General features: G+C 33.2%; 1 pseudogene; it reads right to left on the bottom strand.

Annotated features, from left to right (window-relative positions):
* Positions 1–5,864: 5,864 nt before the first annotated feature.
* LOC121391219 lies at positions 5,865–13,260 on the bottom strand (annotated as a pseudogene).
* Between the last annotated feature and the right edge of the window lie 250 nt (positions 13,261–13,510).

Genomic DNA, 13,510 nt, shown 5'->3' with positions numbered 1-13,510 from the left:
CTCCTCTCTCTCCTATTCTCTCTCTCTCTCTCTCTCCCTCTCCTCTCCTCTCTCTCTCTCTGTCTGTCTCGTCTCTCTATCTGTCTGTCTCTCTCTCTCTCTCTCTCTCTCTCTCTCTCTCTCTCCTCTATCTCTCTGTCTGTCTGTCTGTCTCTCTCTCTGTCTCCCTCTCTCCCTCCTCTCTCTCTCTCTCTCTCTCTGTCAGCAGGTAGAAGCTGCAACAATAGCAGCTGTCAGAAAAGTCATACCACAACAGAGTGAAAAAGAAGATTTAAGGTTTATTACTAAAACGATCTAAGAAAAAGGATATCAGTGATGAAAGGTATATATGTGTATTATATACAGACTATTTACATTGGATCACACTGTATTTGAAGTAGAAGTATTAATATTATCTATAGTATTTTTACTGTAACTAATCTTTTTTAGCACACGTTTTGTAGTGACAATGGCTGGAGTAGATGAACATTATAATCAATTAGCAGATAATGAGAGTGAACCAATGGATGATAGTGATATTAAACTAAATAAAGGGGGGTTATCGGAAAGATGTAAATTTTGGCCTAATTGTAAAAAATGGTGATTTGTCCGTATCATCATCCCACTGTACCTTGTAGGTACGTAATACACATATACATGTATATAATAATATATATAATATAATATAATATAATATATTACAATAAATATAATATAATATAATATAATACAATACAATATAATATAATATAATATAATATAATATATTATAATTGTATTTTGCTATTGTTCAGTTGTACATTGTTTCCATAATGATCACATGGTAAATATGGTCAGAAGTGTTGTTTTGTACATCCAGTCTGTAAATATGATGTTAGGTAAGTTTAATTATCTGTGAAGTGTGCTTGGTCAGTTTATATTTGTACTTACGTCATGGTGACACATGTCATATGATCACATGATATATAGTCTCAGCTCACCTGATATGTGATCTTAAGTCATGTGATGTCATGTGATATATGGTGTTAGGTTGTGATACTTGATGTAGGTCATGTGATTGTGATTTAAGGTCATGTGATATACGATGTAGCTATGTCATGCGATATATGGTGTTAGGTCATGTGATACATTAATGTCAGTCATGTGATGCAAATGTTGGTCATGTGGTGTGTGATATTGGTCAGTGGGATACTGAGATAGAAATACCTGATAAGTTAGCTCATGTGATACATGACTTTAATCACATGATGTATGATCTTGTGTAATCCATATTGATATCAAATAATATAATTATGTTTCGCGATGAAAAATAAAAAAACCGTATTTAGTGTCTCCACAGCAAGTGCTATAATAAACTGTCATTTTTGCTTGTGGTGCTTTTCATTTTTTGCCTGTGGTTTTTCTGATAGAATCTATCCAACCACAAGCTTTAAAATTTGTAACAAACTACTAAAATTGAACAACTTAAATTTATTTTAATTTATAATTTTTTTGTCTATTACTAAAAGATGCACAAAACCAGAATGTCCATATTTACATACTGTACCAAAAGTTAAACAAGTTTTACAGCCAAGAAGTAAGTTAATGTTATAACTGATAACACTTAATTTTTCTATAAACAGTGGTTCCAATGACTTCACCTTTCAGACCTCAAGTTAGTCATAATGTACTAAATTATATGATATTAATATTACTCTGTCATTTAGTTAATGTTTGGATCAATGATGTATGGGGGTGGGGCTGGTTGGCATAAAAATCGATATCCTAATAAGCAGTCTTTAAAATGGACACCTTCTAAACCAGTCAGGTAAGTTATATTAAACAGGGTCTTTATATCTCCCTTCGCCCTCCCTCCCTATCTCTCTCTCTCTCTCTCTTCCCCTCTCCTCCCTCTCTCTCTTTCTCTCTCACACTTCACTCAAACATCTAGTGACAGGGAGTTTGCTGTAGATGACAATCAAACCACCACCATGCCTGTTAAATAAACACACATACCTTTATATAAAGTGCATGTACTTATTAAACAATATTATTAATTTGTGATTTTGTTTGACTTTATCACAAACATAAAATATTGGGGACAACCATCCACACAGCATGTCTGAGAAATCCTTGGTCCTCCTGTTATAATATGATGGAAAAATTCATTTTTCTTAATTTTTCTTATTAGAGTTCGTTTTGTCTAACATCCTCAGCATCTTCATCTAAATTCCTTAAAAAGAATGGACTTTAGGGAGATGACACACTCACTTTGAAATTAACAATAAAATGTATCAATTATTAGGAAATCTGTTACCCTCCTCACACTATAATCATCATTGTATTTGTTATGGTGCATACGATTAGAAGGCAATGATGTCCACCCTTTGCTAATATAATATATAGCTACTGTTCGTTTGCTGTGGATTATGAAGAGGGGGGGGGCCACCCCGTGCCCCCCCCCCAATATTGAAGCTGAGGATCGCATTGCCCCCAATACTTCGATACAGTTCAGCATTGTATACATAGTGCTGCTCTACGTTTTTGAATCATTTTGGGCTGCCCCCCAATAAATTTTCCTTCCTACTCCACTGGTTTGCAAATGGAATATGACAATGTGGTAGATTAACTTGGACACAATCAACAGTCTAATGTAAAACATATATATAGGTGTTGCTAAGAGTTAGTAATAACTCGAAAACTCAATAGTAACTGTAATTGCATTATTAATATAGTGCAAATAACACATTTAAAAAAAACGTTCTACACTATTAATAACATATAGGGCCATTCAGATACGACATAGTTTGAGGGCTTGGAATATCTTCATTACAACATCATTTATTGCATTTGGTTGGTATATAAAAATGGTCAACGGAATATATGTAACTGTGTATGCAAATAGTTGCTAAATCTGAAAAGGTTTCATTAGCAATAATTGTAGTGAGACTTCAGTTTACATTGAAATAATACTATAATACAGAATTATATTACTGCTATTTTGTACAGGCATTAAAACCTACTTTTACTAGTGATGCAAGAAACTATGGTATATATAGTTCTAATTAATGCCTTTGATTTATTGATACATACATAACATGTGACATATTTATAATGTTAATCTTTTTGTTTCCATAGCATAGTTAACATTGTGCAGCTGTTATACTGTATCCTTAAGGAAATTGATTGCCTTTCTCATGTTTATACTGTAGTCATCATAATGGAAGGAATTGATAGTTATAGGAAAGGTATTGTCATTTCCTATTTGCATTGTATAGAAAGTTATGAAATAATAAGGAAAAGATAACTGCAACATATTAGGGCATTACAATAGGCTTCCCAATAACAGAGCATTGATGTCTATAGTGTTAACATGACAAGGAAATACATTTCCTAATAAAATGAGTTAACAGATGTCCACCTTACCAAATAGAAAAAGAGGCTTACCTTATAAAAAAACTGTGCAAATGTGCAAAAACAAAAATGGCATTTTATAAGCTATCTACTTTTAGAAAAAGTCCAGTGATAAGAACCATCATTTTGCATAGTCAAAATTTTTATATACTAATGTGTCTATATATGCCAAATAGCATATTATACACCATTTTCATATCAAGTGTGTCACTCAAGAGGAGCAAGATTTATCTATGAAGTATAATCAAATGTCATATCTTTGGAGATGTGCGAAGAGCAGAAAAGGAGCTCATGGAAATTAAGTTATCAGATGAGTTACAGAAAAGAAAAAAATCTTAAGTTTCTGGAAAAGAAACAATTTGTGATGAGTCAGGTGACTCTTTTAATAGATTATCCTTTGCACAATGTTATTCTTGACACTTGTACACAGACTATGCTGGTATATTATCAATTATCTCTGTACTTATAGCAATTATGTAATTATAATGGTATCAAAGCTTCTACACAATATATATAATTAGCATTTTTAAAGTGGTTCATGCAGGTATATACCATGAACCATGAGCTCTGTTTGAGCTATATATTATATATATATATATATATATATATTATATATATATATATATTATTATATTAGTATATATATATATATATATATATATATATATATATATATATATAGGTAAATAATTGAGTAAGGACATATTATAATATACAAGTTCTATACATTGTTAGAAATATGTCAGACTTGTAAAATGGTTTATAATATGCTTGATCTTAAGAATGAAAAGATAGGACTTCATTGTTGCATGATATGTACAATATGGCTCTGTTATAGTTTGTTTTAGATATTACTCCAATATCTAGATATTGTATGAAAACATTGACTGATATTACATACAATTGTTATTTGGGAAATAGAACAAATGAACTGATATATATTATGTCAAAATACAACAATAGACAATCATTCTATATGTTTCATTTATAATTTTTATTTTTATTTATATTTTTTGAATTTATTTTATAATTAATGTAGCAAAATGGCACTTGATTCAAGACTATAGTATTTGCAAGTGTGAAGTCCTTACAGCAAATATATCACACATCGTATATAATATAATTATTGTGCATGTGGTTTAAATTTTACCAGCTCTTTAAAAAAATTTTTTAAAATTAAATATCTTGTTTTGAATCATTTTAAAGACAGTGAAGTCTGATTATTTAAACATTATTAAACTTTATATAAATGTTAAACAGTCAAAGTTCAAGCACATGAAATTTTCAGGTGGGTGAATATCACCATTGTACCTAATAAAATGATGACTAGTGTGTAATATATCATTGCCCAGCGCTCCATTTCCAGGCATTATTCCATTAATATCTGGATTGCGATGATCTTTCGCAAAGTATCCACAAGATGTCAAGCAATGATTAGCAATACAAGGAAGTGAAAGAGGCAGTTCTTTAAGGCATTCAACTTGTCACCGCAACAAAAAAAATCAGATACGCTTGAAAATCCATTGTCACATTCTGGGAAAAAAATTGATGAAGCATTACCTTCTGGTCTATAATATTTTCGAACCCAACTTTTAGCTTCTCGTATTAGTTCTTGGGGGGCATTTTGGCTATTCAACTAGGACTGTAGGGTTGAGTCTTGTATTGTACCGTCTGAGTGTACCTAAAATTCTATAATGAGGGTTATTTATAACAGGAACAAAAAAGTCACCATCAGGTAAGCCACATGGTAATTCTGTATAATCATTTGTAAAAAGAAACACTTATTTTTGGAGTGGAAGTTGGACCCATTATTAACACAGTAGTTAATATCGGTAACTTCTATGGTTTGACAATATTCAACAGCTGCTTCTTGTAGGTTAGACTGTTTTTTCGATATATCTTTGTCATCAGGGGAAGTATCGTGATGTAAGATAATTAGTAAGAGGTAATAGGTTGTATGTAGTGGTAGAGGATTGTTCTTAACAGTCTGAGCCCAGTCAAATGCGGAAGTTGTTTCATTAAGAGGTGGTTTACCTCCTATCTGATAAATCTGATAATCTCTACGAAAACTTTCAAATGCTTGAGCAGAATCTTTTTCAATGTCAGTTTCCCACGTTAGCATTTAAGCTAATAAGGCCCAGAATACTTAGCTGCAGCTTTGACATCCAGTCCAGTAGAAATCATATTGGTATAAACTTTCACTTGTTATTGATGACTGAACTCCATATCGACCACCCATTCTCAATTGAGTGGCAGCATGTGTACCCCATTCTTGTATAAAATCCAAATAGTTGGTTAGATCAAACAGGTTGTGGTGGCAAGTCTGGACTGCATTTGCAAATGCTGGATTCAGAGAAGCAGCTTCTAATTGAACGGAAGCTACATAAGCTTCACAGGTAGCAGTTGATGAGACATATGTAGATTCATGAGAGGAAGAACTTGCATGAATTTCTTTGTAGTCAGCACTTGCACTAAAGCTGGCACCCCAACCTCTAAAAGTCAGCGCTGGCATCAATCTGCAAAGAATTGAAATAAGAAGCAATGTTTTTTGATTTGTTTTCAGAGAAGAAGTCAAAAGTACAGGCTGAAGAGCTATGAGCCTGTGTGTTATCAGGGATAGAGTAACGTCCATCAGCTGTAGTAGCATTACTGTGATAAGAGAATTGAAACAGATTACGCAGAGTGAATCCAGGGTCTAATCCTTTGGTACTGCGAGGGTTTCCTTTAAAGATGTTATAAGTGCTACCAACATAGCCAATATTAGGAAAACGAGGTGGTTCATCTAAAAAAAATAGATATAACATTTTTGTAAGTATAAACATTTAGTTATATAGAGCATATTCTGATGACAAAACTTGTCTTACATCAAATGCATTTGCTAACAGTAGCAATGACAGTAATCCAGACAATTGTGTGATGAACATCTTGTCTTCTAGCTGATAACCAAAAAGAATAGGGAAAGTCTTTTATAAAGACTGTGGGGGAAAGGAGGAGCTTAACATAGTGGCATTTTTGTCTTTATTTAAGTTTCTAAATCGCTTATAGTCGACGTCTTGCAAGCAATAACTCATAACAGTAGTTCCATTATATCAAAGCCTGCAAAATGGCCTTCGCTCTTGTTATAGCGATATGGACGTGTCTGGTGCCATCTGCAATCAGCTACCATTTCTTTCCTCATACAACTTTACGACCTCACAGTCGAGATTGTGGTAGTAAGTCTTCCTCGTTGTATATAATAATATATATTACGTTTAAATGTAAAGTTTCATTATACCTAAGCATGTTCTTGTTAGATTGCATGAAAAACAGCATTATAAAGGCGCGTTATCAATTATTATATATATATCTTTGTTAAACAACGCAAACCTTCTATATTAATGCGATGGTGGTTACTACTGACATATTTAACTAACAACTGTATGTTATTGTCACTAAAATTGCAAGAATTGATTCTTGTAGCTTAGCTGGCTCCGAAAATTACTTTGAGCATGCGTGCTCCATGCAAGCGTGCAATTTCAACAAATCCAGTATACGCTTTACGACGTGTAACTGCATGACTTTCACCATAACTGCTACGCGAGCGTTAAGTATTTATCAATGCTTTTATTATGTAGAATTATATATATAGTTCTCTTATAATTGCGCTCGATAGTTTATCGCCCACTAATCAGTTTTTATAGCAACACTTACGTTATAATTAAAAAAATAATTTTTTGTTTCCTACTTCCTCTGTTAAGCTCACAATTTTATAATTTCATGCAAGCTGTGATCGACTAAGTGTTTTGATGTAAGCTTAAGCTGTTGTAAACATAGGATAGTTTGTAACAAATAATTGGAGTGCCTATAAGATGCTTACGCGATATATATATCATAGGTTTTATAATACTTAGTCCTTTGCTTTAATGAATTACTGAATACTTTCATGATATTCTTTGTCAATGATATGTGTTATAACATTGCTTGGCTTTTTTTCTTTTATTTAGTAATGTTTGAACCCTCACCTGACTCACCACCAAAATATCCAAATATTGATTACCTCGGATCCATGCTATGATATATTTAAAGGTAATCCTGAAACCACCAAAGGTCTAGACCCGGGTATTAAATCTCTTGGAATTTTCCAATTTACTTATAATCAAGGGTTGACTACAGCTGATGGTCGTTACTCAATTCCAGATGGTACTATCATCAACGATGCTCAGTCGTGTTCATTTCATTTTCTAGTGGTATTACTAAAAATACAGGATCTTACATGGATTCTCTCAAAGTACATGTAGATGCTAGCTTCAAAGGATGGGGTGCAAGTTTTTTCTGCTAGTTACTGACTACCAAGACATGGAGAAATCGACACAAAATGGTGAGACAGTATTTGTTAGTTCTCAGGCCCGATTGTGAGGCTTTATGGTGCTTCTATAAATGATGCTGAATTCACTGATGACTTCATCAACACAGTATCTTACCTTCCTGATGTTTTAAACTCTTCAACGCAGGGAACTTATATGAGTTTCATTCACGAATATGGAACTCATGTCTTGATCTCATTAATGATGGGTGGACGTTATGGAGTGCGGTCAGAATTTAAAACGTCAGCTTACTCTAGTCTCGCTTCTTCTGGCATTAATGTCAAGGCATCTGCAGGTTATTCAGGACTAGTACATGTGGGTGGATCATTAGATACTGATGAAAAGAAAGAAGCTGCTAAAGAATTCAACAATCTTCGTACTACCTTCAAAATGTACCAAGTTGGAGGTGATCCACCTGTGGATGTAAATGGAACTGCTTTTGAGTGGGCTGAAACTGTTAAAGAAGAACCTCTTCCATTGTCATACAATTTAAAAGAAATATATAAATACTTTACTTCTCGATATTTTCCTAATGATACAAACATTGATATGAAGAGGGAAAATTTACGTAATATGACTGGAGAATATTGTGCTATACTGTCCCTGATTCCAGCCTTTGTCAAAAGGATTATGGTCCTACAAAAACTAATGCTATACGTGTGATTACAGTAAATGAATACATTGCAGCGATAGTAGGTGAATCATCACATCCAGTGGTATATTATGCTTATTGCTATAAAAACAGATCCTAACTTTCGTAATTTAGGAGCAATCTTTGGAAGAAATTAACAGTTCATTTAATAATGATTGATGCTCGACATGCTCCATCTGATCTAGTAGTTAGTCCAATAGGAATACATGGTTATGGGACATTTATTATACACTGCGATATCTATGTCCAGATGGATATTCAACTGTTACTGATAACGTTCAGTCTACTATCGGTATGCCATACACTCATGTTTGCCTCGCAAATCATTGCTTGACAAATTGTACAAAAGTTTAGAACAGAAGAAGACAACATTTACCTGATTGGTATGGTTTATCCAGAACTAGGTAATTCAGGTTCACTTGAAACAGGGAGTTTTTTTCGAGATCTTACATACTTGATAACTCTCCTGAAGATGATCTCTTTCAGTGCCTAAAATATGACTGTCTACATTCTATTATTAATCTTAATATATACACAATTGGTAATTTGTAAGTACACATTTATTTCTACAACAACACTAAAGTATAGTCATAAAAATATATAATGAGGTTTATATGACTATACTATATTATACTAATACAATTATGATGGCAGCATTCATTTTTTCATAGTGTTAGTTATTTAACATGACTATGTGAATAAAACTTTAACATTATTAATATTTGTAAATAGTTATCACATGGTCTTTGTATGTTGAGGTGAAATGTGTGATGTCATGTAGTATTATAAACATCTTTCTTAAAAAAGGGTGTGTTGTGTTAATGTTGCTCCCAAACAACCCTTCTGAATCACTGGCAACTTATTATCCATGATTCCCTGCTGAGACTGCTGCACAGCATAGTAACTCTCATCTGAAGGCAGATAATCCTGGCTGGAACATGGCACCTCACTTCAAACCAGCCATCCTGGGATTTGAGATAGTGTCTGTCACTGTCAGTAGAACCAAGAATGCAAGCAGACCAAGCCTCTTCACATTTAAAGGGAGACTACCAGCTGTATATCTTAGTCCACTCCACAGGGATACCTGTAATCTCTTACAAGCATTAGATCTGTTCCATTGTTTAATTACATGATCTACTGACTTCTCTCCATCCCATTTCAATGGAACAAGAGAAATAATAGATTATACAATTAAACAAGGGACACAGACCAGTTTCAATTATTGATATTTACTGTATAAATGGAAACACCAATAGACTTCTGAAAGTAATGATTTGCTTCCATCAAACAGTCAAGGCAATATAGATTATCTAAGAACATTGCAACTGTCAGTATGTACTAATATTACAATAATGGTATATACAAAAATACACAATAGGTATTAAAAAATATAAACTAACAAAGAAAATTTCATAATTATTATTAGAATGATAATTGGGAATGAGAACGAAAGTGTTCCAGCAACATTTTCAACTACTGTATTTCATTGGCTGGAAACCAGATACATCTCACTTATAGGACCAGGAACCAAAAATGACAAATTTATTTACCACAATGACCTCTGTGAACATGAGTAAGCAGTGCATGGACTGCCATACTATTCTAACAAAACATTCTACTCCCAACACTAGCAACAGACCTACTACTATACAAAACTCTGTGAACAAGAGTAGGTAATGGACATTGATAATATCTACATAAATCTGTTTGAAGTATAGTGAACTGTATGAAGTAAGTAACTGTGCATCTATAAGGTAACGTAAAGTAATAAAATGGCAGCAATATAATGACAGCAGGTCAGTATAGTATGATAATGTTATATGATGCTGAAAATGCTTAAAAAGTTGAAGTTTTTTATATGAACATACTTTGCATGTATGAACACTGTTTTGTTTCTGTAACTTTTTCTTGTTTGGTATATTAAGAAGAAGGTACACCTTTGACTGGTCCATAACCGTCTAGGTATAGTGGCCAATGGAGATGCAGATTTCTATATTAAAGTAAATAGTATATTATATAAGTGACATGGTTTTAACTCAGTTTAATCAAAGAATTATTAGATGAGTATAATTTTTGCCATATTAAGATATGAACGGAGACTACTCTGAACTGTATCTTCTTCAGAATTTGGTGTATTATCTAGACTTCTTCTTGCTATTACATTCAAGATGTTCAGTATTTACTGTAGGTTGTGCTAATGATTATAATTCAGTATAAATGCCACCTTATCTAGTTATTAAAAATGCTTCCTATGTTTTTTGTCATATAATATCCTGTATGCTAGTTATATTGAAGTCAAATATTTTTCAACTTTATTTGTATTGTCATTTTGTAGACCAGTGTTTTGCAACACATCATGACCTTTGAGGTGGTTATCAAAATATCTTTGGGAAGGTATCATTGTAGTACATAAGGTACAGCTGATAGTCACGCTTTAAACAAGGACATTGGGAATAAAAAGGCCCTGCCATGGCAAATTAATTAACTATTTCTCCTTCATGTGTGTGAGTAACTTCTGTACAGCACTTGTTAGTGTTAGGACAGTAGTTCCAAATGTTTGAATCAGTACTTCCACTTGTAAAAGGATGTCGTATGAATTCTATTTACAATTTAAAACTAAAAATGGCTACTGGTGGGGCTGCTGGTTTGTATTTAGTAGATGTGGTTATAGGAAGGTGTCCATGATAACATTATTACTGATATTTTCAGAAATAAATATGATTATCGACATCAGTGAATTAAAGAGGTTGTTTAACAGTTAAAGTAGTCCTACTTAAACAAACTAAAAAATGCTACTAATTATCATCATTATTTTTTTATCGTTATTTAATTTTATAGACACCACAAAGAAAGAAACAATCTCATAATCAATAAGTTAAATTCTTTTAGCCACACAGAAGGTGCTAAATAATACATTTTACTATGAACAAAGATTGTGGTTATATACTCCACAATAGTACGAGTTGGACGACCTACAGGAGACTGTTATAAGACTAGTGGATTATAATCAAATACCTGTCATTCCTTTGGCCAATAAGGGAAACTGTCTTGTCCAGTGCTATCCATAACACAAGCAATATCAAGGTGTGTCCACTCTGTATGTCAACAAACGCCTAAAAAATAAATGTATAGTAAAATAATACTGTGGAGTGTTCTTACGTATGAATCCACATTCTATATTTAAGAAGTTTATGAACTAACTTTGAGAAATGCTGCTGCAGTACAAGATCCAGCTGAGCGTCCTTGAGATCCAATATTATTGATATCTGCTATCCTAGAGTCCATTTGACGACTGTATTGTTCATAGAGTGGCATTCTCCATACTCTATCTCCAGCAATACGACTTGCCTATATTAAAAGACTTACTATAATATATTAGTATATTATGAATAATATTGAAGATATCAGTTAGGGGCCATTATAAGAAATGCTCTGCATTATGCGCCCATATTATAAATCTCCTATAATTTAAGATATTAGATCATTGGGCCAATAAGTGTCATTATTTAAGATATCACTTAGGGTCCAATGACAGAAAACTCTGCATTATCTGCTCCTATAAACTCAAATCATATCCAATTATCATTAGGGTTTACCCTGATAAGATTAATGTTGATTGAGTATTATCTCATTACACTGGTTAACTTATATAGCAATGTAAATATATGTATGAGTAACCATTTAGCTCAGAGTAATCAATACAAACCTGATGTAAGGTTTTCCCACATTTTTGTAGAAGTAGTATAAAGTCCCAGCAGCACCACTGCCTAATGCTACTCCAATAGCTCCTAAAGAAAAAATCTAGTCATTATTATGATGCCTTGTAAAAACATGTGGCATAGCAGTAACCACAGTAATTTTAAAATAACTTAGTACCTGTTAAAGTGGCCATATCAAGGATACCAGATGGTTTAATGTTTTTGCTAACAAGAGCGTCTGCTAAAATAAGACGCCCTTCAGCGTCTGTGTTATCGATTTCAATAGTTTTCCCATTCATTAGCATAAACTACATCACCAGGTTTTATAGCTTTACCAGATGGCATATTCTCACACAATGGCATCAAGGAAACAAGACTATCAGTCAATAAAATAACTAGACATTTTATATAATACTTACTTAATTGGTAGACCCAATGATGCTACAGCTATTGTCGTTGCAGCAACGCAAGCAGCTCCACCCATATCAGCCTTCATTGTGTGCATCCAGTAGCTGGCTTTATACATATACCACCACTATCAAAAGTAATGCCTAAAATGCATATTAGAGAACCTATTGGTCTCAGGGCTACACACCCTTTCCAACTAGAGCTAAAGGACTTTGAGTGTCAGGACCTCCATTATATTTGACTTCCAAAAACCATGGATCTTCATCAGAGCCCTGAGTAACAGCTAAAAAAGAGCCCATCTTTTCTCTAATCCAAGACAATGGTCTGTAAGTATTTAAACATAAATATATAAGAAGAATCATTGTAAGACATAATGTTATTAGTAGTTTTATATTATATAGCTAGTACATGTCCCTATTCATTATGATGTTAATGAATCTAATATTGCTAAAATAAGAACACTGGCCAATGTATATAGTTGATATACATTAATTCTATAGTGAAATATGTAATACAATTCCACTTTTAAGTAAAATTATTAATATACATTTATTTACCTTGGATTCACTTCTATTTTGGGTTTTAGCATCAGTAATACTTCCTAACTTTTTAGTTACTGCATCAACAAAAGCAGCTGGTGTCATATGATTAGATGGAGTTTCCATTAGCCAACGAGCAAAATTCTGAGCCTCAGCAAGGACACACCCCCTACCCATTTGTCATTGCTGTTGTCCTCCCATAGGTGGTATATTTGGCTCACTAATCGCCTCTTTCTTTTTCCTTTCATGTCATTGTATGAAAACAACCCAAGAGAGCGCCTTCATGCAGATGCTTCCGGGTCAGCAAAATCTTCTAATGAATATCTTTCACTTTGGCTTGGTTTAAAGTTTTGCCCCAGCTAATAGTAAGAGATGTTTATAAGAACAAAGGATTATCAAATAGAATTAAATGATTTTTTGTCTGCTATTTAGAGAAAACATTGCTTTCAGCTATTGACTGGTTTTCATGGGAGTCCTCTATACAAACAGATATTTAGA

Source organism: Gigantopelta aegis, unplaced genomic scaffold, assembly GCF_016097555.1.
Source record: "Gigantopelta aegis isolate Gae_Host unplaced genomic scaffold, Gae_host_genome ctg1968_pilon_pilon, whole genome shotgun sequence".
Lineage (NCBI taxonomy): Eukaryota > Metazoa > Mollusca > Gastropoda > Neomphalida > Peltospiridae > Gigantopelta > Gigantopelta aegis.
This window is presented reverse-complemented; position numbering and strand designations above follow the sequence as displayed.